The sequence below is a fragment of the Macaca fascicularis genome, chromosome 3 (assembly GCF_037993035.2).
Source record: "Macaca fascicularis isolate 582-1 chromosome 3, T2T-MFA8v1.1".
In the NCBI taxonomy this organism is placed as follows: domain Eukaryota; kingdom Metazoa; phylum Chordata; class Mammalia; order Primates; family Cercopithecidae; genus Macaca; species Macaca fascicularis.
In genome coordinates, this window is record NC_088377.1 from 157,602,484 (window position 1) to 157,624,501 (window position 22,018).

Sequence of the window (22,018 nt, forward strand, 5' to 3'; positions counted from 1 at the left end):
TCTGCTAAAATTGATTAAATTATACTAGATTTCATCAAACCAATGGTACAGCTGTAAATAGAACATAGTGCTAGGATTTCAGGTCTAGTTAAGGAGAAATGTACCATTGTGTACTAATAACTAGATTCTTTCCTCATCATGAAATATTTATTCTCACAAAATGTATTTACTGAACACATTGGATTTCCCTTGAACAACTTGAAGTTAATAATGTAAACATTTCACTATTAATAAATCATAGTATGTTTTCAATCTCAATAGAAAATTGAATATTAATATTAGGTTATTTATAATGTTAACTCATTGACTTTCAAATTAAAGAAAACAGTTGATTCTTGAATACTGTCCTATATAAAAATGCAAGTCATATGAATAATTTCTCAATTTATTTGTAAAACTAAACATTTGCAAGAAAAGAAATGAAATAACAAAAAGGTATCATTTATGATTATATTATCAGTATTTAATTTATTATCTTTATTTATCTATTATCAGTATTTAATTTTAGTGTCATTTAAGATTTTTTCAAAGTAAAATTAATTCAATTAATGTTACCAAAATAAATTATGTGACTTTTTAAAGTCACCATATCTAATTCATTGATCCCTTTTGCTATTCCAAATCTCGTCTTAATGAACTATTTTTCAATGGCAAACTGGAATGTGTAAAAACTGTTAATTTCATATAATATTCCTCCAAATTTAATCAATATTTGCTGTTTAAAATTCTTCTATAAATTTGTCTTCGGCTAATTTAATCCTAAAACTCTACCACATGTTCTGTTGTGTCTCCATCATATCTTAAACATCATTTCCTCATCAACATGGACTTCAGAATGACCAGCAATTATCACAAATTCTCTTGATGATCTTTTCCCCCAAGATAAGAGACTCACCAAGTTGTTGTTGTCTTTTAAAATAATTTTTTAAAAGCATCTGAGATATTCAACTCTAAGTTGTATTTATGTTTCTATGTCTTTATGTTTGACAGGTCTAGTTTGAGACTTTAAAAGTGCTTACCAGTGGACTTCTAAATGCTCAAGGGAAAGAAATAAACACACACAGTGCCAGCTTTCTGGGGTCCTCTTACTTGCTCAAGTGTTGCTTTTTGGCTTTGTTTAATAAACTCAGAGAGACTTGGATGTGAGTATAGGCCTTGACAGTTACCCTCTTGTAAACTTGAGCAGCTATATATTTCATGTCTTTGAGTCTTAATTTTTCAACTATGAATTAGGTTTAAGGATCCTATTCTACAAGTTATTAAGATGATTAGAAATGATATATGCAAATAAGATGATTAGGGTAGATACGAACTGGTAGTTACCCTCTGTTGAGAGTTTAACTGAATTCCCCCAAACATTAAGAAATTTACACACACTACATCAACAGTGAAATTCTACTAGAAGGGTTCAAATGTCAAGAAACATAGGCTTTTTGATTCACAAGTCATCTTACCTTCCTATCAATTTATAAAATTTGAACTAAATACCTAAGACATTTTTATTGATAATCAACTTAAATGATACTTGTGAAAACCCTTTGTACAGTAAAAAATAGTTTAGAAAATGAAAATATTAATAAATAAATATAAAATTGAATATGAATATGAAATGAATATGAACAAAATAAATGAAAATAATCAAGGATTCTAGATTTCCAAACCGGAAGAAATGTGGTCATTTGCTTAACCATGCACTTTATATGTGAAAGTAAAGAGATTCAGACAGTCTTTCCTCAGGTTATACACCTAGCCAAACACAACATTCATTTGTGCTATGTAAATCTGCCTCTCCAAGGTTGATAATGAGATATTTTCCATCGTGTACAGGGTCTATTAAATTAAAAATCTGACATTGCTGCAATAAATTAGATTAAGTGTAATCAAATAAGACAAGCCATTATATTTATAATGAGTTCAAAATAACAGATAACACTAAAATCAGGTATTAGATGTACATGATATTTTATCTTCACAGACAGTGCACTGATTTTCCGATTTTTTCCTCAGCATGACATTATCTGAAAGTTGGGATCCTGCTTGGGTGTACAGTTTAATGTTCCATTCTGACTTTTGTCCACTAGATGTCCCCAGTACGTCACACAGAAGCTCTGATCTCATATAGGCCCTTGTTAGGGAGAATCTGCATCTTTTTGAAGTGAATCCTGAGATAACTCTGTTGAACGATTTTTATTCCTGAGTTCATTTCATCCTCAACATTAACAAGCTACTAATCTACAGAGAAATGCAATCATCTAAAGATTTTTGTCTAAGAGACAGAATATAACTTTGCCAATTTAAGAAGCAATTAAAGAACATGTATATCTTCTTTTCTGAAATGCATTTAAGAAATCAAAGACCTGAAACAAGTTAAAAATCCTTAGAGAAAAAGTTCATAGCCTTGAAAAGGAAGACTCTTAACACAACTTTTAATTGTGTTGATTTCAAAGGATGAATAACATTTACACAAAATAGTTCAGAAAACTTTGGTAACAGCAGGAGCCTTGTTTAATTTGAACTCTAATAAATTAAAGAAAAAAAGTAAAGGCTTGAGCGGTCACCCAACGTGTCCCCTCCTAACTCACACAAAAACCTCTGTAACAAAGGCTACGAGACTGAAATACAATAATAATTGCAACATGGGGATGTTCAATTAGAACTAAGCTTGCAAAATGCTGTCTTTTTTTCCCCAAAAGCCCAGTGAGCCCATATTACGGGAGGCTTCTACCTCTGACTGAAAAATAACACTCTCTGGGGTTGCTGTGGCAGATTGCTGCACTAGAAGGCTAAGAATCTACTCTTCTAAAGCAATTCAATAAGGATTCCTACAAGGTGTCTCAAAATGGAAGCACTCAGGCAGCGTGTTTCTGCCTCTCAGGGCAAGAGGTAAAAAGTTCAGCCTGTGAAGTAGAACAGTTTCTGCCCCAGAGCAAGAGAGAAAAAAAGTACAAGAGCGTTCTGATGAATTATCTCTTACTCAGAGCTAACACGGGCGTCCCAGGAACAATGGCCAAGTCTAACCAGAGTTGACAGCCTCCATTCACTGCCCAGCACTCCATCCGGCACAGTGTCAGAACAATGATCCATTCTCACCGCTTCTCAACCCGTCCTCAGCCTTTCAACAAACCTCCTCCATTCAAGAGCCACTGCTTTACCGTGCTTTCTTTGATTAAAGCTCACCTTTCATCTCACTAGAATTTTATTGTTATTATTTATTGAGTGTGCCAAGAATGGAGGTAATGTAAAAGAAAAAGTTTAAATCATTGAAACTTGCATTTATTTAGTTTACGATCAAGGTTAGGAAAGTAAACCAAATCTTAAGAAACAGCTAGAAAACAATTTTGTGATAAACTAAGGGATCCTGGCAAGAATTACTCTGGTAGTTCACAGAAGGAGACTATATTTGTGTCCTGGAGGAGAAAGAGAGGGAATTTGAAATAGGCCTTAAAGGATTGAGAGAATTGAGAGAAAGAAGGTAGGCAAAAGGAGAGACCAGAAGATAAATCACCACGTGATGGTATGCAGACACACAAATGAGCATGGGATAAGCAGAAGATAGAAAGGAACCAGCTGAACCTTGACGAGGCACCCAGGGGCACTTGGACAGAAATGGGCATAACCCCCACGAGGTTGGATTGCAGATGTCCAAGAGAAACAGATCCAAGGATAAACAAAGCAAAAGGGAGCACCGTAGTGTTTTATGCCGGGGCATGATGCAATGGAAGGAATGTTCTAGAAATACAATCATAGCAGGTTAAGCATAGCAGATGAAGCAGGAGTGAAAAATTCTACCAGGAGAGGTGAAGGACTGTGAGGAAATCCATTCGTTGGCTATTAAAACAATCTGAGGTTTCAGTAACAAAGGCCAAGACTGGAGGATTGACTTTTGCAATCTGGAAAAAAAGAGGAACTCTGAGAAATAAAGTATGATGGAAAATGAGATAAGTGAAAGAAATGGGTGGCTCTGGAAAAGGGCCTACTCTTTGCTTAGATTCTACAGTTTAACGTTCTTCACCCAAGAATAAAGCCAATTTAATCTATGTGTTCTGTTTAGCATTCCACAGAATCAATAACAAGCCTGAATAAATTTACTTTTTTTAGTGACTCCATCTCATAAGGAGGAATTTTAGGCTCCAAAGACTACCTCAGCATCCTTGAGAGAGCCTAGCAGATCCTCTCCAAGTCCTGAATTTCTGCTGACAAGAACTTTTATATAATTTCAAAGTATTATATCATTAAAACTAATAATAAAAAGATATGTGTATTACAAACTAAAGCAATGATATATTGACAGTGTCTTACAACATATGTATGCCAATAACTACTTTAGATATATTGCCTAAAGGAATATGAATAACACATACCCAGCCATAGAGGCTAAATGAGAAGTCAGGTTAAAACTATCTTCAATTTTTGCCTTCCCATTTAGAACCTTCACCTGACTCTCCACACTGTAGTGCATTGTGTGCACTGTAGCATTTCATCATTCAACAAATGTTTATAGGGCAACCATGATGAACTAACACATCCACGAAACATGAAATTCTATCTACTAGAGATGACACAATGTATTTCCTCAAGGAATTTGCAATCTAGCGATCTTTCTGGGATGTCACCAAATTTCCCCCACCATCCAGATATCAGTCATTTATTTAAAATACAATTATTTTGTATAAAGTATCAAGTCCTGTAGGAGACTTGGAAAAAATTCTCTTATACTGTCTAGAAATTTACAATCATTGTAAATTACAGAGGTTTGAAAACAGATGCATATCTATTAAAATTTAATTAATAATGCACGCTAAGTAAAAAGTGCTGTAAGAGTTTTTTCAGAGGTTCCCAGGAGGAATGTATCAGTAAGGCAGGATATAGCCAGTAAAAGCAAAAATTAAAAGATAATTATGATTCCAAATTTAAATTGCATGAGCAATTTTAAATATCTAGAACTGTGAAAAAGAGCTGGAACAATTTAAATTAATATATTCTCATCATGTTAATGTCATAAATAATAAATCATCTTTATGGGGATTTTTCTAAATTTTTAGTAATTTTTTAATAACTAAGTGAAAAAAGTTGCTGTTGTTGTTACAATGTTATCTTGCAACAAACTATGGAACTACTCAAGTTATAATAGGTGTCTTTAGTCATCTTCTAAACAAGTCAACTCATTAATCTAAAAACATGCTCAGTACAACTGGACAAAGGTAAAATGGACAGAGTCCCTTGTGTATGGAAATGTGTGCTTTGTTTTCTTTGTTTTTCATTCTCAGCTTCTTTAGAAAAGAATGTTAATGACCACCATCCAAAGACCACTGGAAGCACAGAGGCAGTAAAAGTTGGATGTATTATTTGCTGAAGCAGCGACCACCATATCCCATGAGGAGCTCTGAAGTATCTGCAAAAAGGTGCTATGGGGAGCAGGTAACAGAAGTGGGGCTTGTATTACATGATTTTTTGGAAGGGTTCAAAGAAGGACTTAGCTAGAGACTGAATGTTATCAAAAAGTGGGGCTAATTCAACAACTGGATATCAGTGATTTTCTAAGAAGCAGAAAAACAGTGAGTTTAAGGCTGCAATTGGTAAATAGTCACTCATGTTAACCAGGAGGGAAAGCTATTTGGTCTTTTTTGTGGTTTGCACACAGTCCTTGTTCAGATATGACTATGGGCTGGTTTGGGGTTTATCCCTTTTCATCATGATCACAGAGTGATATCACAAGATACTGGTGCCATTTAGGTTAATCAAGAGAACACTGTGCCAGGCTAGTAACCAGTGGGCAGCTGTCAGAGCAGCTCTTTTTCTTTCCCAAGCACAATTTTCTATGATGAAAAGATTCCCCATATGGCTAGAAGAATGTACATCTTCAGAGGCCCAAGGGATTCTCCATTTTCTTCACAACTCCCAAACAATAAGATTTGCTATGAACTCCTCTGGTCTCTATGAGATACGCTAGCCATAAACTGGTAGAGGAGGAAACAAAATATGAGGATCATTCATATTTGAAGTGATGGATTAATAAGAATACTGATAAGACTCGAGGTTGTGGACACATTTTAAGGAATCTATCTTTATTTTTCAGAATGTACTCCCACATACAGCTGGGTCCTACCAGCTCCAGTTGTACTGTGTGACTCCCACCGCATTTGCAACAATTAAGGGCAGCAGAGGTAGACACCTGACCCTAGTTGAACCAATCAGATTCCTCCACCCAGAAATTTGGAACTGGGACTTAGAGAAGTCAAATGAGTTCCACATGCAGCTGAAATTGCCACAGGTTAACTTGGGGGCTCTTCAGATGCTCTTAAGGTGCTCTTTTTCTCATGTGCCCAGAGGGTCACAGAAAGCCAGGCTATGAAAAGAAGAAAGGATCAGAAATACAGAGAGAAGCAGAGATGCAGACAGAGGAAGGATTCTAAAAATTTTCAGTTCCTGTTTCCAGTCTCTTCCTGAAGTCCATTCTCACCCTTGAATTCCCCGTGTCTTTTTAATAAATTCCCCATTTTTGTTAAAGCCAGCTCAAAAGTAGTTGTTATTTATAACAAAAAAGTCTTAAGGATCAATAATAAAAAATGTAATGCCTGGTATAAATGTAGCATAGACCACTGATTATTTATAGAACCCTCTGAGTTTTAGCTGAATACCTGGTTGTTGAGGTAAACCCTGCATTTCCCAGCCTCCCTTGCAGTTAGGTGTCACCGTGTGACTAAGTTCAGGCTCACAGGATGTGAATGAAGGTCAGGCATGCGACTTTGAAGTTATCTCCTTTAGACAAGAAGCCTGCCCTCAATTTCCTCTTTTACAACTTCTCACAAGCTGGATAATGGTGACCACTGGGACAATTGCCTTGAACCAGAGACAAAAACACATTTGAGAAGGACAGAGCCAATCTACCAACAAATGTACTGGTTGACCTTCAGGAGAAAAGATTCTACCAAGATCTTCAGACCACCTGCCTGACTTTGGACTATTCACACAACAGAAAATAAACTCCTATCTTATCTGCACCTCTATACTATGAGATCTTTTTGATACAGAAGACTGGACTCCCCTAATCAATACAGAGAGGTTGTCATGACAGACCTTAAGAGAAAATGCAGAATAAGCCAAGCAGAGGATATGAGGGTAATAATTCTCATTCCAGGATGAAAAACTGAATGAAGTGCAACATGAAAGGGATAAACATCAGTCCAGGGTTTCCAAGCTGGAAGTCGATAGAGAAAATATATTTAGTGAACTGACATTGCTGAAGTCTAAATCAAGAAACTGAATAGATGTCTTTCCAAACTGAGTTCTGCACATCACCCCTTGCTGTGTATATGATTGATGCTTCTATAGGGAACTGCAGGATCCTGGCAATTAGAAAGAGATCTGGGAAGAGTCAGAGAAGTGAGGAAATGTGCTCTCCAGGTGCCTCCAGCGTGTCTCTATCTCTACTCCTTCTGCAAACACATCACAATGCCCTTAATTATAATGTTTAGTACAGGTTTATGGGGAGAAGGGAAATCATAGAAGAGACTAGAGACAAAGGGCTCCCAGACATTCTTCCTTATCCTAGGTTTTTATAAACATTTGTTGATTCACTGACATTTAGCTATTAAAAAAGGTAGAGCCTCGCCGGGCGCAGTGGCTCACGCCTGCAATTCCAGCACTTTGGGAGGCCAAGGTGGCCGGATCACAAGGTCAGGAGATCGAGACCATCCTGGCCAACATGGTGAAGCTCTGTCTCTACTAAAAATACAAAAATTAGCCGGGTGTGGTGGCATGTGCCTGTAATCCCAGCTACTTGGGAGGCTGAGGCAGGAGAGTCACTGGAACCAGGGATTCGGAGGTTGCAGTGAGCCAAAATTGTGCCACTGCACTCCAGTCTGGCAACAGAATGAGACTCCGTCTTGGAAAGAAAAAAAAAGAAAAAGTAAAAGAAAAAAAAAGGTAGAGCCTCAACACAATAACTCTAAGAAATATCACTCATCTGGGTATTTGGATTATTAAACTGAAGTATTCACAAGGCATAACCCAAAGGTTACAGGTTTTGGCAAACTGAATCATGTTAAGTGAATTCGGCAGGCAGTCCACTAAGATTTTATAAGATTTGTGATTGTTAATTTTTTGTGTCTACTTGACCCGGCTACAGTGCCCAGTTTGTTTGGTCAAACACGGTCTAGATATTGGTATGGAGGTATTTTTTAATGTGATTTACACTGACATTTTTTTTTTTTTTAGAGACGGGCATCTCACTATGTTACCCAAGGTGGTCTCAAACTCCTGGGTTCAAATGCTCCTCCCACCTCCATCTCCCAAAGCATTGGAATTACGGGCATGAGTCACCATGCCTGGCCTCAACATTGACATTAACATCAGTAGAATTTGAATAAAGAAAATTAATCTCCATAATATTAGTGGGCTTCATCCAATCAGTTGAGAACCTTAAGAGTAAAGACTAAGGTTTCCAGAAGAAGCAACAATTCTGCCTCAAGATTGCAACATAGAATTCCTGCTTCAGTTTCTGACTTATTACCCTGCCCAGAAGATTTTAGATTCAAGACTGCAACATCAGTTCTTACCTGAATCTCTGGTCTGCCAGCCCACCACAGTCATGTGAGTCAGTTACCACTCTCTCTCTCTCCCTATCTCTCTATCTCTCTTTCTCTCTCTCTAGATAAATAGATATATTCTGTTTCTCTGAAGAACGCTGATTAATATAGACTATATTGCTAGGAAAAATTCAATCCTAGCCAACTGTAGCAAAAAAGTAAAAGTAAATACAAATAAAACTGTATTCTATAACAATCACCCCACCTTTTTCCTTCCTACCTTAGGAAAGTTTTGATTTATGAAATTATTCTTTTCACAAGAGTAAATTATTCAAACAGCTTGAGACTGGTTCCTCTTCTCTCCCTGAAAATTCACCTGTCCTAAATCTTTTCTCTTCCTTCCCAAATGATGGTCACCTTACTAATAATAAAATTCATGCTCATGAGAGTGTAGATTGATATCTACAAATCTCACCGCCACCCATGAGCTATCTGGCGACTGTGACTCCTGCTTTTGCTGTCCTATGTGAAGTAGCTAAAACAGTCATCTTTAGGCCACAGGTGAACAGAGGAGAAAAATCACTGGGTCAGAAGGGGTCAGACAGCACCCATCAACTCATAGTACAGGGGCCGCTTCCTTTGGTGTACACACATATAAGACCATAACTGTTAGACTCACATCTAGCAGATGCTGTGAACTCAATGAATTACAGGAAATTCTTAGAAGCCAGAGTATTTCTACACAAATACCAAGATCCCAGAAGCCAAAAATAAACTTTTGATTTGTTGAGGGACCTCAGAGATATTATCAGGTCTCAAGGAGTTTCAGTTTCAGACATACTCTCAGGAACTCAAGTTATTTTGGGTTAACTTAGGTCCAGGTGACAGACTGAATCCACACACAAATGGACCTGAATTCTTCAGTTACTGACTTAGGAATGTCCATGGCATCCACTAAAATCAGGTCATTCTAGAGCAGGCAAAACTTCTCAGATTGCTTGTAAGTTAAAATGCCAAAACTCCTATAACAACCAATAAAGTAACACTTTAAGATTCAAGTATGGTACATAATTAAAAATCAACTATCACTATTTCCTTTATATTTTTGAACTCAAATTAAAACTGAGACAGACGAATTCAAAGTAATAGACACAGGTAAAACAACCACTGACAGGAAATGAAAGTTTGAATTCTGTTTCCAGCAATAATGGAAGACAAGTAATTAAGTGAAAAACCTACAAGCACAGTATACCCAATAATGTTAACTAGCAGTTATAAAACTCATTTTGACACCTGTCTTGGCAAGGGAAGACAGTCAAGGAATTCCCCAACCAGGAGAAACACAAGAAACTGCAGATCTACAAAGACAAGTAAGTCTCAGAGTAGGAATATTCCCGGGACTTCTTGCCAATTCCTGACAAACCAGAGTTCAAGATTCAATAAGTTTGCACTTGAGGGATGACAGGCAGAGTCCAGGACCTGAGTATAACAAAGAAAACCTACCAAAACCAGGACCCTCAAAAAAAGAGCATTATCATCAGTGTCTGAAAGAAATATCCCTGTATAGTGTCTATGGAGACAACCTGCCTATTGCAGCTTTGCCTCTGAGTGGAGGACAGAAAGAGGTTGGAGAAATTTAATGATCTTCAATTCCTAATCACAAGCCTCCATCTCAGGTGCCTAAGGCAAGAATTCACATCACCTATATAGTTCAAAATAACCATATTGGAAAAAGCAGATTAAAGTGATCCAGGGTTGGTAGGATACACAGTTTCCTGACAAAAGGAACCCAAACCTTCTATAGACAAATTCACTTTAATACATACCTTAAGAAAGTCCCACAGTTAATGCTCTGAGATTGACTCACAGTGAAAAGTCAACCAAATTCCAAAGAACAAACAACCATGAGGGAGAATCAAGATTTAAACTAGTAACTGCCAAGTAAGGCCGTCAAAGATGGCTGCTTTTATAATATCAGAAGAAGCCTACAAAATGAGTTTACCTGATGTATTTAAATAAATAAAAGAGACTACTGAAAGTGCAATGAAGAAAGAAAATACTATGAGAGCTGACCAGACATATTTGAAAAAGAACAAAATAAAATGTTTTGAAGTAAGCAATGTGATAACTAGAATTAGGAACTCAAAGTTTGGATTAAGCAACAGATTAGACAAAGATGAAGACAAATTTGTGAACTGTGAGACATATCTGGATAAGTTACTCAAAATGAAACACACAGGATCAAAAGAGTGGAAAATATGAAAGTTAAAAGATGTAAAAATAGAGATTCCAACATATATCTGTCTAATTAGAGTTTCATAAATGGAGGAAAAAAAGATGTAGAAGAAATATTCACAAATATAATGACAGACATTTCCTGATATGATGAATATGCAAACCTTCAAATCTAGGAAGTTCAATGTCTTTATCAGAATTACGTAAAAGAAATCTATACCTAGACATATTATAGCGAAACTGCAGAATATCAAAGACAAAGAGTTCTTAAAACATCCAAAAGGAAAAGACAGATTAGCTAAAAAGAACAATAATTTGACTAATGGATGATTTCTCAATGACGATAATGGAAGAGTGGAAAATAATAATTTCAAAGTACTAACAAAAATGTAGCCGTCAACCTAGAATCTTATACCCTATGAAATTATCTCTTATTCAATCATTCACTCCATTTAACAAAAATATATTATGTACTTACTATGTGTTGGATAGTGATGAGAATTCGTCAATAGATAAAATAGACAAAAAACATTCCTGCTCCACTAGAGTTTACATTTCAGTGGGGGAAAAATAATAACTCTAATACATAAGTAAAATATGGTATGAAAACATTGGACCCAGATAAAGGAAGTAAGATTGACAAGTAGCAGAGGTCTACAAATTTAAATAGGGCTATTGGAAGAGAATTCATAAAGAAGGCGAGATTTAAGCAAAGACTTCAAGTTAGTTAGGGATTTCTGGCAAGGAAGAGTGTACTAGACAGAGATAATAGACAGTACAAAGCCCTGTGGTCAGAGTATTCCAGAAACAGGAGGCCAATGTGGATGGAACCCACATAAAGAAATATGTGAGAAAGTCTGAATTTATTTTAAAAGAATTATTGATCGATCTTAAATTCAAAATAGACTCTAGGCAATAGGGCATCCATGCGGTAAACTGCTTTACAACAGCCAACATAAAACCAAATGGAAATTTGACAAAACCAAATATACTTTCTCCTCCCTATCTTGTTTCCCCACCAAGTAAATTCTGAAATTGAAAAGTTTGTTTCTGTTGGCTTTAACATCCAAATAATTACATATGCCAAAAGACCAATATCTTTTTCACACTTAATCTAAAATTAACTATTAATAACTATAAAAGTATGGTTGTTATACTTTGTTTGCTTTCATAGTTTTACTACTAGTCTTGTATTTCTTACTTAAAATTGCTCAGTGTTAATCAGAAGGCCTAACTTCTGTTAAAGCTCCTCCTCTTTGGGTGGAACTGTAAATGCCCATTCTCAACTTCACTCTATTTTCAAGATTTTCAATGATATGCATGAATTATTTTTACAATAGAAAAAAAAGTTATCTAGTAAATTTTAGAATTCAGGGAATAAATTGCATTGTAACAGCTGGGACATCCAATACAATATTGAATACACGTAATGACACTGGACATTCTTGTCAGTTTTATTTTGGAGAAACTAGAACTATAATTCAATGGCATAAAAAAATTTTTAAAAAACTATGACCTACCTTCCTTATCGGTAACCAAACCACCACAGTCACACGGTTATATATCACATAGTTGGGGATACTAAGGAAAAACAACAGCAACAACCCTGGCACCCACTCTTCAAATAAAATGTTTGCATTTGTATTGTCACATTATTTTCTTGCAGAGTGTATAGTTAGGGGAATGCTATTTTAATATTGTGCTAAAGGAAGTGAAACTAACACTAAAAATTCATAAGAAGAGTTTTCATGTTCTTATATTAGCATTCAGAGGTAGAGTAAGGGTGATTGGAAGGCATGTGAGTGTGACTCAAACCCACATCATATTTGTTTATATTAAAATAATGCCTTCCGGACATATAGCTTTGTCCTGAATCAAAGTGCTAAACATTAATTTTTGTGTGCATCACTCTTAAATGAGAATAATTAATGTAAAATCAGGATTTGGAGTTTTAAAATTATGAATTCTAAACATATTTTATCCAAACCACAGTATTCTCACTGGTCTCCTTTGGAAAGAATGCAGTGCACTGTTAGTGAGTTTTTGTGGCATTTCATATGCTCAATCAGTAGCATATTAAAATAAAGAAATATGTGAGAAAGTCTGAATTTCTTTTAAAAAATGATTGATCAATCTTAAATTCAAAATAGATTTCTTCTAACACTAATCTAAACATAGAATATTTTCTTTGACATTATGTCAGAATTTTTTTTTTTCTTTTTTGAGATGGAGTCTCCCTCTGTCACCCAGGCTGGAGTGCAGTGGCACGATATCAGCTCACTGCAACCTCTGCCTCCTGGGCTCAAGCAATTCTCCTGCCTCAGCCTCCTGAGTAGCTGGGACTACAGGCGCCACTGCCACACCAGACCAATTTTTGTACTTTTAGTATAGATGGGGTTTCACCATGTTGGCCAGGCTGTTCTTGAACTCCTGGCCTCAAGTGATCTGCCCACCTCGGCCTCCCAAAGTGCTGGAATTACAGGCATGAGACATTGCGCCCAGACCTAGCTGTTGAAATTTTTATTCTTCAGTTGGATTTTTCTTCTTCTCCTTGTGGTAGAGTTTGTTTTTTGTTTTTGTTTTTGTTTTTTTTCAAAAATGAGAACTTGTTACAATGGAATTTTTTTTCATTCAACAAGACAAATATGCTTATCTCTTAATATCATTATAAAAACCTTTATATTTGGGATATTTGCATTTTTAATGGGTGAAATAATGCATGGACATATCTAATCTCAGATAATATGAAGTGCCAGATTTAACTGGTTTATAAAATACTACTGAAACCTGAATTGATTTGTTTCACTGGATTAAATATTTGTTTTCCATCCATACTAATTCAGGAAGCACCTTGGATGTAAACAAAGATAAAATTTCTGGAAGATTTTTCATTTCTTCCCAATACAGGAAGTAGAATAGTTTTAACAAATATAAATCTCTCTGTGACCACTTTTTCTCAAAAATAATAGATAGTAAACCCTTTCTTATTGAGGGTGCAGAGTAATACTCATCCCTCCAAGTACACCTAAACTTTGAATTAATAAAAACGTGGTATTTAGGAGCAATTTGAACAAAAGGTTTAGTTCAGTTAAAAAATGTCAAGGACTCTCATTGCCAGCCAAGATAGAAGAACAAGGATCATATTTACCCTCATACCTTAAACAACTAAAAAAATCAAACAAAACATACGAAACAATTTTCCAACAGTGAACAACAGGGACCACAGAAGTAGGATCCTGATAGAAGAAAAATAAAGTAGGGAATAAACCCAGGAAGAGGGAATCTAAACAGAGTCCAGTGTTCTTTTTGCATTGAGAAGACAGAGATGAGAATTTGGGAGGCTCAATGCTGTTACAATTTGCAGGGCAGAGTTTACCAAAGTAAAAAGAGCTGCAAAGAGAAGAAGCTCCTGAGATCTGCAGAGGGTTCCCCTAGAGTCTTCAAGCAGGTACTGATCAGGGCATGTGTGTAAGCAAACTACATGAGACCAGGCAATGACTGGAGAGGAGCAGGAGGAGCAATTTCCAGAGATCATATAAAGCTGGGAATGGTTATTTCCAAAAGCCAGAGGGGAGAAATATTATATTACACAGGACATGCATCAAGAAATGTACTCAGAATCGTATTGCCTTAGTAATGGGGACAAAACCAGCCTCCTCTGGTTCCACCTAGCAAAGTTGAAAAAGTAGTTGTGAAAGGATAAATATGTTTTGGAGCAACTTAATTGCATCCCAGAACAAAGCTCAAAAGTATTTTCTTAAAAAAAAATACTAAAAATTCCATAAGCTCACAATGGTTGAGATCCAATCAAAAATTATTAGACATGTAAGAAATTAGGAAAATATGACCAATGAGAAGGAGAAAAATCATTCAACAAAAACTGACCAGTGAATGATGCAAATGACAGAAATAGTAAAAGTACATTGAAACAGCTACTATGACCCCACACCATATGTTCAAGAAGGTAGACGAAAGCATAAGCATGTTGAGGAGAGCCATGAAAGATATGTTTAAAACCTAAATCTAAGTTATAGAGGAAGAAAGTACAATGCCTAAAATAAAAATTATACTGGACAATATAAATCCCAGCCTGAAGGCTGGAAAAATTTGCAATCAGGAAATACCAACAGGCTGGACAAATAGCAATGACATCCCTTATCCTTTGAGCAAATTAGTTAGGCAGTGGTGGTGATGTTGTGGGTGTTTTCTTTGTTTTGTTTTGTTTTGTTGAGACAGAGTCTCGTTCTGTTGCCCAGACTGGAGTGCAGTGGCTTAATCTTGGCTCACTGCAATCTCTGCCTCCTACATTCAAGCAATTCTCCTGCCTTAGCCTCCTGAGTAGCTGGGATTTACAGGTGAACCACCACACCCGGCTAACTTTTGTATTTTTAGTAGAAATGGGGTTTCACCATGTTGGTCAGGCTGGTCTCAAACTCCTGACCTCGTGATCTGCCCACCTCAGCCTCCCAAAGTGCTGGGATTACAGCGTGAGCCACCACGCCTGGCTGGTTATTTTTGATTTCTTTGTTGTCACAGTTGTGGTTATTGCTTTCTGTTTTGCACTCCTCCTCTGATCATTCACTTTACCAGTAGTAATTAACAATAATTGGACAAAGAGAAAAAAAAAAAAACTCTTCCTTCCTTTACTATTTTAGCAAACCAAATAAAATATATAATGAAGTAAAAATTTTAAACAACTAGGTAAGATAGCAATGAATTGGACACTGCATAAAAAAAATTAGGAGAGTTAAAGAAATAGCAACAGAAATTGTTGTACAAAATTAAACAAAGACAGAAAAAGACTGAAAAAATTAAGAGGACACCAGTGAGCTGTGAGATAACTTCAAGTGCCCTGATATATATGTAACTGGAATCAAAGAAAAAGGCAGAAAACAGAAAAAAGTGTCCCCAGGTTTTAAAATCTCATGTCTGTGACCCATCCCTTAAAGCATGGGATTAGATGAAATTGTAAGGAGAGAAGAGAGATTCTGCTCTGACTTAATGGTAAAGTACATAGGGCCAGCTAACCATTGTCTTGAAACAGACATTAAGAGGACTATTCTTTAATTTTAGTCATGCATCTTGAGCTCAATGGCCATCCTTCAAATGATGCTAGTCTTCCTATTCCTTATAAACATCCTCCCAAGTTGATATATGTACTGGGTGACCGTATGAGAGGGTGAGATGAATAAAACAGTCCAGGCTTAGAGAGAGAATAATTTTTCCAGGCTCTGAAACTCTGTCGATTTCAAATGCACCTCTTTTTCTTTCTCTCCCTCATCTCCATCCCTCACTTTCTTCAGATGGAAGCTTTACTATCTCCTGGTATATCACTGAGCTCCTATTCGAAATCACACTTGAAGGAGTACGTAACTAATATGTACTCCTTCAAGAGTCATAACTCTTGAAAGCATGGTAGGATTGATGGTATTCATTCAGGTATATTTTTATTTATTTAAAAGCTTCTATGAGTTAGGAGCTATGAAATGGACTGGGAATATATTCATGAACAAGGCAGATACATTCCTGATCCATGGAAATTACAGACTGCCTAGAGAGATTGGCATTACACTCATAATAGCATTAATAAATATATAATTCTTTAAGATACTAATATTAAGTATTAATATTTGCCTCAGCCTAATTCCTTTCTCCCACGTTCTGTTTTATTATCATAGGGCACCAGATATCCCTGCAAACTACATATTCCAGAATTTTTTGCCAGTTGACCTCCAGTTTGGTTTGGCCAATAAGAGGCGCTGGTGCAAGATTAGAAGGTAGTAGGAGCGGAGAAATCACGGATCTTCCTTTCTCGGATATTAATTCTTCTCTCTTTGTTTCGTGGTGGTATCTCTGAAAGGGACTAGAAACCTTTCACAGGGGTCCCAGCCTTGGCCCTGATTTTTCCTCTTCTGCCATACTATCCCTTGTCAAATTTTCCTCTTTGGTGGTTCTAGCCTTGCTATGCACCCCCAGAAGTCACAAATACACTCTCGGTCTCTGAGTTAGCTCATTTTCAGTTATTGCTTTCAATACTTTCACCAGTTGTGTAACCAATCCCCTCTATTAGGTTCAATCTCCTTGAAACACTTAGTACAATTTCTGTTTCCCTGACTGAAACACATCATTCTGATGAGTGTTACATATGTGGTCCAATGAGCATACAAATGGGAGATCTAATCTCTTCTGAGAAATTAGAGATAGTTTCCTTAAAGAACTAATATTTAAACCAAGAACTAGAGAATGAATAGAAATTAGCTAAGGGAAAGGAAGCAACCACACCCACATGATCAATCATCACATTTACTTAAGATATCGAAGGACTATTTTACAAAACGCAATTTCTCGCTACGCTACAGTTGACATATTTCCATGTCGTACTTCTTACTGTGCCATTGGGCCTACAGCAAACCTGCCAGCATCTATCTCAGATGGCTAACTCAAAGGTTTTTTGTTTTTGTTTTTAAAGTTGATCCCGTTAAACTCAAGCACATTTGCTTTCTACCAACTCTGATGTCTTTGCAGTGCCAAAAAAAAAGAAAAAGAAAAGAAAAATGCATTGCCAAGGAGAAATGTCCAGCTGTGAATGTCCTTATGCCCTTGTTTTTAGCAACATCTCCAAAGCATGGTCCCCACTTGGCCATCCTCAGGCCACATGTTTAATCAGGACTTTTAGCATGTCAAAAAGATTAGGTTGGCAGACTGAATGACTGCTTCTATCATTCTATTATTTTTATAACATTCTTTGTCATGTGGCTGCCTGATTATTAAGATCTACTTTACCAGTAAAATAAAATGCCCTGTTCTTCCCCAGCTCTCAGATTGGTTTTACCGATTTTCTTTCTCTTTTGTCCCCAATATGGCTCAGCACAGCGCCTTTACTGATCCTTTGATACTTTATGCATTACGGAGTTTGGGGCACACATTTTGATTTTTTAAAAATATTGCATTAATATATTATTTATCTTGATTTCGGAGTTGTTTTGTTTTGTGTTCCCTTAAATTTTGTACCTGAGGCAAGGACTTCATTCTCCTGGCCCTGGTCCTGATGCTGAAGGAGTCCTGGTTACTCCTCGAAAGAATTTTAGCCTGTGCTGAGAGTAGAGTGGGACACGTATGCCTACACTGCCCCAGAGGCTCCCAGCCATTGGAAAGACAGAAACAGCCAGAGGGAGAGAGGGATTTCATTCTCTTAAATCACATTCGAAGACAGGTCATGAAGTGTGCTTGGAGCAGAGCATGTAGCATAAACAAATTTGGATATTAGATACAATTATTTCTGAAACATTTGTCTATAAAAATTTGAATATTAGATACAATTATTTCTGAAACATTTGCCTCTAAAAATATGTATCATAGGTGTCAAATAGATTTTAAGATAAAAAATATTTTTTTAAATGAACTTCATATCAGTCCTACTTCTAAGATCATAATCAAACCACAATTAGCAAAAGACATTAAAAACATAGGTAAACAAGATATTACAAAACAGAGAGATAATTTATTCATGTGGGCTTCTCCATAGCTACACCCAGGCTTGTGTGTATTTTAAGCTATCTATTGTGTGTGTGTGTGATTCTTTAGAATTTCTACTTGATTTCTCAAGGGCTTGCTTTTACAATTTCTAGGTGTAGCCCACAAATATGCCATCTTCCATATCAATGTTAACAGGCCTCCATTTAATACAAATAGAGCCCAGGATGTGGGGCTCCTAATGTTTTCTTGTTTGTGCATGGTAAAGGCATTCATACCTTCATCTCCTCATCTCCTAAATGAAGGTTTTGGACTAAATGGCCATTAGCATACTTTGCCATTTTCACATCCTGTGATCAAATAATTCTGTTCCACATATACATTTTATACCATATGGAAGGCTTAGCTTAAGTTGACCTTATTGGTACTTTTTTTTAAATCCTATCTTTTCTTTAATACTGAATTTTATTTTGAAATAACTACAACTAAAGCGGAGCACTTGGACAATGATTTGTGGACTTCCAATCGTAGCAAGAGTTTTGATTTCATACATTAGGCCTCCACTGATCTTTCCCATACTCTCTTAGGTTCCGTTTTAAAATTTTATCCTTCTTTCATCATATTCCCTAAAATTTTCCTGTATCTCAATGCTTTGATACTTTCACATGCAGAAGAGTGAAAGCATAGCACTGCTCACATTTATTAACAAGCGTTTATTTTTCCTTTGCCCCCTCTTTCTTTCCCACTTTTTTTCTCTATTCTCTTTTCCTTTGTCTTCCTTTGACTCACTTTTCCCATTTTCTCCTTTCTTCCTCTTCTTATTTTCACTTATGACAGTTAACATGGTCCTAGATGTTCCAAAAAAAAAGTAAGCAAGCACAAATAACATTACAAATTGAATTTTATTCAACAGTTAATTTATGCATTTGAAATTCGATGCATATAGAATAACACAATAAGAAAAAGGTATTCCAAACTGAAATGGGTTTGTGATTATAAATAGTACGTGGTGACTGAAAGTAACTTTAGTAGGGAATGAGCAGTCATGGGAAAAATGGAAATCAGGATTCTAAGGGAAATTAAAAAAAAATAATATGTTGAGTGTAGGGCTAGGAAGTGATTAGGAGATGAATACATGCAAAAATGCCCACATTATTTTAGCTCTTTTTAGGGAAGTTGGACTCCTGACAACTCTTTTGACTGTTGCCTTACCTTAAAAGCCTTCCCTAGGCATCCCCAAATTCAGTGGTCCAGCCCCACTTTCTTTTCTCACCTGTATTCTAATACAGTCACACACAGAACTTCTGTCACACCGAAGGTACTTATTCACTTGCACATCTGCTGTCCTGCTTCCCACTAAACACCAGTCCCCTGTAGGACATGGCTGTACATTATTCAGCCTTGAATCTGAAATCTGACACATATCAGACACCTATCTTCAAATTCTCTGTCCCCCATTTACTATTCATGCAGACACACACAATATTTCTTTTAATATTTCGGAGTCACAATCTCCTTATTTGTAAAATTAGGAAAATATTACCCCTTTTTGTGTTATTCTATATGCATTGAATTAAAATAAAATAGATAGGTTTGAGCCTTCCTTAAAAACTGAAGAACTACCCAAACTTTTGTTTTTGAAAGCTTAACACATTTTGGAAGAAGTCTTCTCCGAGCACCCTATATTTGTCATCTAAATTTTTTCAATATAATGCTATGAAAGAGTTTCTGGTCCATTTTGGAGCCTACAGAGTCTTTTTTAATGATTATTTCTCTCTTTTCTCCCTCATCTTCAATAAGTAATATCAGTTAAAACTCTTCGTAGCTTTAAATGAGCATTATGGACAAGAAAAGAAATACCTAAACTGAGTAAGCCAAATTACTTAGTCGTGCAAAATTATGCAAGCATCTGAAGCATGAATTCCCTCTTCTTGTCAGCTTTATGTAGTTTAAGCAACTAACTATATTTCTAGCCAAATTGAACACGCTAACATCTTAATTATGCTCATTAAGCCATTTATTATTTTATTTTCTCAAAATTCTGACACAATTCCCAAAAAAGTGAAAAGTGTGCTAATGAAAATTAATGATAGCCAAAGGAAAAAATTTGATGTTCTGTGGTACAAAAATATCTTATGAAGTTTGGTTGTGCTCTCCTTGCTTAAAGTACACAATAACAGATAAAATGTTAGGCTTTTTCTTTCTTTTGCAATAACATATTACTATAAAAATATGACACTAGGTCCCACTATAGTAGCACAAATCCTATTTTCTAGTATTTCACAAATCCTAATTTAATATGTGACTCGAAGAGGACATTTTCTTATTATATTTGCTTTTGTTTTTGATATTTGCTCATATTAAAAGATGAAGTAACAAAAATTTACAAAGATTTCTTCATTTTTGCCCTAAAAGATTATAAAGTGTTTTGCTAATTTATTTATTATATAATTTGTCATGCTTCAAGCAATAATGAAACTTAGTTTTACAAATATGAGTTTGAATAACTTGTGTTTTATACCATTCATATATGGTTCAACTGACTCACAGTTTTTATACGTAACTTAACAGTTTTTATATGTAAATAACTCATTTACTTAAAGAGCTATCTGAAATAGAATTCAACATGATACAAGAAATAATCAATAAGGCACAAGTGTATTTACATTGATAATCAGAAATAAATGTCACTTTTACTAAATTATTAAATTTCATTTAAATTATTTATTTAAATTAGTAAAATTATTAAATTTTACTAAATTCAAATTTATGTATGCTGTACTTTAAGAATATAGAATTTTCAAAATTTCAAATTTGTGAAATATATTTTTATCAAAAATATACTTTGTAAAATAACCATTTTGTCTTGTGTTTTTTTGAGATGATTAATCAATGCTAGATTAATATATTCTACATTACATATAATAATCATATTTTCAACCAATTCTTCAGAGACATATATATTGCATAAAAGGAGACAAAACGTAGGCTCGCCAATTCTCTATAAACTTCAGTGATATTTGAAACCACTTTGCACAGTCCAAAAAGAGTAACATTTAGAAGTCTTACAAAGCAATTATCCAATTTACCATTTCCTTTTCCTTCTAGTGAATTCACCACTGAAGCATTATAATCAAATATCACTCATAATAAACAAATAGCATTAAAAGTTGTATCTATTTCTTTCTGAGCTAATGTAAGTTAAAAGTTAATAATCTTAAACATTTAACCTAAATTGAAATTTATAGCCATATGATTTTAAAGCCCCAAATACGAGTGATTTTATACTTTGTAGTTCCAATTAAATAATTCAGAGGAAAAAGTACCTTTGCTGGTGGCTCAGGTGCAGAATCCATGAGAGTCAGTCTATCCATTTGTTTGGTATGTACCATAAGCATTATCTTTCTATTTACTCCCACTTCTCGCCTTTTTCTACTTCTAAGGGAGGCCAAGCTATATAAACCATGATTTAGTTCCTCTTTTTGACGTTACATTCATTTCTCCTATTTTCGTATAATGGTAAAGAGGAGGAGCAATATTTATGAGCTCATGATTTCCACAAATTGCGATTACAAACACCAGTCCAATTCTTTTCTTTTTTTCCTCTATGGAATACTTTACACGTGCTTAATAGAAAAAATTGAGTAGCAAGCACAGATTTAAATGTGCCATTAAGAGGACAATATTGTCACTGTTAGGTGAAAGCCCCTGGGAGAAAATAACTTGTCTCTCGATCATCATAATCTGGCCTCAGTTTCTCTGGATTTTACAAATCCTTCCTA

At 35.6% G+C, this 22,018-nt stretch overlaps 1 protein-coding gene across 2 annotated transcripts in view; it reads right to left on the reverse strand.

Annotated features, from left to right (window-relative positions):
* TFEC (transcription factor EC) overlaps nt 1-21,669 on the reverse strand; it is a 200,829-nt gene extending 179,160 nt beyond the window's left edge. For both annotated transcript variants that reach the window (XM_005550568.5, XM_005550566.5), the window contains exon 1: nt 21,563-21,669. The gene's annotated coding sequence lies outside the window, so the exon portion shown is untranslated. The remainder of the gene's footprint in view (nt 1-21,562) is intronic.
* Between the last annotated feature and the right edge of the window lie 349 nt (nt 21,670-22,018).